Source organism: Artemia franciscana, unplaced genomic scaffold (genome assembly GCF_032884065.1).
Source record: "Artemia franciscana unplaced genomic scaffold, ASM3288406v1 Scaffold_5449, whole genome shotgun sequence".
Classification (NCBI taxonomy): domain Eukaryota; kingdom Metazoa; phylum Arthropoda; class Branchiopoda; order Anostraca; family Artemiidae; genus Artemia; species Artemia franciscana.
In genome coordinates this window covers 15313-20316 of record NW_027065808.1, presented here as the reverse complement: position 1 = coordinate 20316, position 5004 = coordinate 15313, and the positions used below count along the sequence as shown (strand labels likewise).

At 30.3% G+C, this 5004-nt stretch overlaps 1 long non-coding RNA gene across 1 annotated transcript; it reads left to right on the top strand.

Annotated features, from left to right (window-relative positions):
• The first annotated feature begins 559 nt into the window (after positions 1 to 559).
• LOC136043392 (uncharacterized) lies at positions 560 to 2826 on the top strand. The gene is made up of 2 exons (XR_010621602.1): positions 560 to 1696; positions 2128 to 2826. It is a non-coding gene; the product is annotated as an uncharacterized LOC136043392 (long non-coding RNA).
• The last annotated feature ends 2178 nt before the right edge of the window (positions 2827 to 5004 follow it).

Sequence of the window (5004 nt, the reverse complement as noted above, 5' to 3'; positions counted from 1 at the left end):
ATATAGATAGATTTATATATGTGTTTCAAACTACGTAAAAATTGCGAATATACAACATTCTTGGCTTTCCCATTGTCTGTCCATATACAAAGCCGTATGTACTAATAATGACGTCATATGCAAACGCTCTTTTTACAAACAAACAAACATGCATACACACAACTCGTTTTTTATATAGGTAGATAGATAGATAGATACAATACAAATTAACTACGAAAAAACTTGTGAATATACAACAGTCTTCGCTGTCCCATTGTCTGTGCGTATAAATAGATTGTCAGGTTTACCGACCCTCAAAGATGCAAAATACAATTGTACATTGGTAAAGCAATCTGTATTAAGATCTATACCGCATTTTTCTAGTGATTGCCCTTGAGCTTTGTTGATGGTGGTTGCAAATGCTAATCGAATTGGGAATTGCAATAGATATATATATATATATATTATATATATATAATATATATATATATATATATATATATATATATATATCTATATATATAAAAATAAGTTGTCTGTCTGTGTGTCTGTCTGTCTGTCAGGTGATGTCATGTTTCTGTGTTGACGGACGTCATCAAGTTAGTTGTCGTCATTTTTGCTACGACGGTGACGTCATTCAAGATATTTAAGACATATGTTCACATAGAAATCTATTAATGTTTAAGTTTAAAATGACTGATGAACTTACAATGGCAAAAGCCGTTGAAGATGCTCAAAGAGTCTATGCCAAAAAACTTGCTGCTGATAGAGAAAGTCAGAAAAGAAAGCGTGCCGAGGAATCAAAAGAACAGCAAGGAAACAGGCTTGAGGCTGATAGAGAAAGAAAGAACAGAAAGCGTGCCGAGGAATCAAAAGAACAGCAAGGAAACAGGCTTGAGGCTGATAGAGAAAGAAAGAACAGAAAGCGTGCCGAGGAATCAAAAGAACAGCAAGGAAACAGGCTTGAGGGCTGATAGAGAAAGAAAGAACAGAAAGCGTGCCGAGGAACTACCAGAGCAACGCGGAAGCAGACTTGCTGATAAAAGAGAAAGTGAAAAAAGAAGGCGCGCCGAGGAATTACAAGAACAGCAAGAAATCAGGCTTGCTGCTGATAGAGAAAGTAAGAAAAGAAAGCGTGCCGAGGAATCACAAGAACAGCAAGAAAATATAAATAAGTTGTCTGTGTGTGGATCTGTGGATGGATCAGGTGACGTCATGTTTGTTCGCATATGACGTCTGAATTATTTCACACTAATACAAAAGAAGAAAAAAAACTAAAAAAGGTAAAAACTACAAAAAAAACTAAAAAGAAAAAAAAAACTAAAAAAGCTAAAAAACTAAAAAAAAATAAAAAAAGGTAAAAATCTAATAACTAAAAAAAAACTGAAAAAAATAAAAAAAAGGCAAAAACTACAAAAAAAATAAAAACTAATAAAAAAACTAAAAAAGCTAAAAAACTAAAAAAACTAAAAAAAACTAAAAAAAGGTAAAAAACTAAAAAAAACTAAAAACTAAAAAAAGAAAAAAACTAAAAAAAGGAAAAAACTGAAAAATAAAAGAGAAAAAGAAAACTAAAAAATATGAATAAATTTATATAAAAAAAAGTTGTTTGTGGGTTATGTCTGTCTGTCTGTCTGTCGAGTGACGTCGTGTTTGTCCGCATATGACGTCTGAATTATTTCACACTAATACAAAAGAAGAAAAAAAACTAAAAAAGGTAAAAACTACAAAAAAAAACTAAAAAGAAAAAAAACTAAAAAAGCTAAAAAACTAAAAAAAACTAAAAAAAGGTAAAAAACTAAAAACTAAAAAAAAAACTGAAAAAACTAAAAAAAGGCAAAAACTAAAAAAAAAACTAAAAACTAATAAAAAAACTAAAAAAGCTAAAAAACTAAAAACTAAAAAAACTAAAAAAAGGTAAAAAACAAAAAAAAACTAAAAACTAAAAAAGAAAAAACTAAAAAAAGGAAAAAACTGAAAAATAAGAGAAAAAGAAAACTAAAAAAATATTAATAAATATAAACTATATATATAAAAATAAGTTGTCTGTGTGTGGATCTGTGGATGGATCAGGTGACGTCATGTTTGTTCGCATATGACGTCTGAATTATTTCACACTAATACAAAAGAAGAAAAAAACTAAAAAAGGTAAAAACTACAAAAAAAACTAAAAAGAAAAAAAAAACTAAAAAAGCTAAAAAACTAAAAAAAACTAAAAAAAAGGTAAAAATCTAATAACTAAAAAAAACGGAAAAAAATAAAAAAAGGCAAAAACTACAAAAAAAATAAAAACTAATAAAAAAAACTAAAAAAGCTAAAAAACTAAAAAAACTAAAAAAAAACTAAAAAAAACTAAAAAAAGGTAAAAAACTAAAAAAACTAAAAACTAAAAAAGAAAAAACTAAAAAAAAGGAAAAAACTGAAAAATAAAAGAGAAAAACAAAACTAAAAAAATATGAATAAATATATATAAAAATAAGTTGTTTGTGGGTTATGTCTGTCTGTCTGTCTGTCGAGTGACGTCGTGTTTGTCCGCTGAAAAAAAAAACTGAAAAAACTAAAAAAAGGCAAAAACTAAAAAAAAAAAACTAAAAACTAATAAAAAAACTAAAAAAGCTAAAAAACTAAAAACTAAAAAAACTAAAAAAAGGTAAAAAACAAAAAAAAACTAAAAACTAAAAAAGAAAAAACTAAAAAAAAGGAAAAAACTGAAAAATAAGAGAAAAAGAAAACTAAAAAAATATTAATAAATATAAAAAATATAAATATAAATATAATATAAATTAGCAATCAACAAAGCACCGAGACACAAATGACGACCGGGACACAGGGAGTATAAATGACGACCAGGACATAAGTAAAAAAAAAAAACTAAAAAAACTAAAAAAATGGTAAAAACTACAAAAAAACTAAAAACTAATAAAAAAACTAAAAAATCTAAAAATCTAAATAAACTAAAAAAGAAAAAAAAGAAAAAAGGAAAAAAATAAAGGAGAAAAACAAAACTAAAAAACGAATGTATATACAGACCGGGACACCGGGATACAAATGACGACCGGGACACAGGGAATATAAATGACGACCGGGACACAGGGAAACAACTACAATGGGGACGCCGGGGGGCACAGGGGGATATAAATGACGACCGGGACACCGGGACACAAGGAATATAAATGACGCCCGGGACACAAGGAATATAAATGACGCCCGGGACACTCAAAGAGAAATCACAGACTGGGACACCGGGACACAAATGACGACCGGGACACAGGGAATATAAATGACGACCGGGACACAGGGACATAACTACAAAGGGGACGCCGGGGTGCACAGGGGGATATATAAATGACGATGGCGACTCAGGGAATGGTCGATTAGCAATCACCATCACTAAAGCTCAAGGGCAATCATTAGAATCATGAGGTATAGATCTGAATACGGATTGTTTTCCCATGGATCATTATACTTACGCGCACGGGGGGGGCTTGGGGGGGGCGCGAAGCGCCCCCTCCAACTAGGTGTTGGGGTGGCGCGAAGCGCCACCCCAACAGCTAGTATATATATATATATATATATATATATATATATATATACTAGCTGTTGGGGTGGCGCTTCGCGCCACCCCAACACCTAGTTGGTGGGGGCGCTTCGCGCCCCCCCCAAGCCCCCCCGCGCGCGTAAGTCGTTACGCGCCATAATAGTTACGCGCCATTGTAGTTGTGTCCCTATGTCCCACCTGTGAATATAGATATATATATATATATATGGTTTTAACTACGTAAAACTTGCGAATATACAACATTCTTTGCTGTCCCATTGTCTTTGCATATAAATAGATTGTCAGGTTATCCCCCTGTTTCCCCCGGTGTCCCCGTTGTAGTTGTGTCCCTGTGTCCCGGTCCGTCATTTATATTCCCTGTGTCCGGGGTCCCGGTCATCATTTGTATCCCGGTGTCCCGGTCTGTATATACATTCGTTTTTTAGTTTTGTTTTTCTCCTTTATTTTTTTCCTTTTTTTTTCTTTTTTAGCTTATTTAGATTTTTAGATTTTTTAGTTTTTTTTATTAGTTTTTAGTTTTTATTTCTTTTTAGTTTTTTTGTCCCGGTCGTCATTTATATCCCCCTGTTTCCCCCGGTGTCCCCGTTGTAGTTGTGTCCCTGTGTCCCGGTCGTTATTTATATTCCCTGTGTCCCGGTCGTCATTTGTATCCCGGTGTACCGGTCTGTATATACATTCGTTTTTTAGTTTTGTTTTTCTCCTTTATTTTTTTCCTTTTTTTTTCTTTTTTAGTTTATTTAGATTTTTAGATTTTTTAGTTTTTTTATTAGTTTTTAGTTTTTTTTTCTTTTTAGTTTTTTTGTAGTTTTTACCTTCTTTTTAGTTTTGTTAATTTTTTTTTTTACTTGTGTCCTGGTCGTCATTTATACTCCCTGTGTCCCGGTGCTTTGTTGATTGCTAATCGAACATTCCTTTTGTCCTGGTCGCTTTCTCTTTGAGTGTCGTCATTTATTTTTTTCTTTTTTAGTTCTTTTAGTTTTTACCTTTTTTAGTTTTTTTTTAGTTTTTAGTTTTTTTAGTTTTTTACCTTTTTTTAGTTTTTTTAGTTTTTTAGCTTTTTTATTTTTTTTATTAGTTTTTAGTTTTTTTGTAGTTTTTGCCTTTTTTTTTAGTTTTTTGTCCTGGTCGCTTTCTCTTTGAGTGTCGTCATTTATTAGTTTTTTCCTTTTTTTTTTAGTTTTTTATTGGTTTTTACCTTTATTTTAGCTTATTTTTCAGTTTTTTTCCTTTTTTTTAGTTTTTTTTTATTTTTTATTTTTTTTAGTTTTTTTACCTTTTTTTAGTTTTTTTAGTTTTTTTAGTTTTTTAGCTTTTTTACTTTTTTTATTAGTTTTTAGTTTTTTTTTGTAGTTTTTTTGCCTTTTTTTAGTTTTTTCAGTTTTTTTTTTAGTTTTTTATTGGTTTTTACCTTTATAGTTTTTTTAGTTTTTTAGCTTTTTTATTTTTTTTATTAGTTTTTAGTTTTT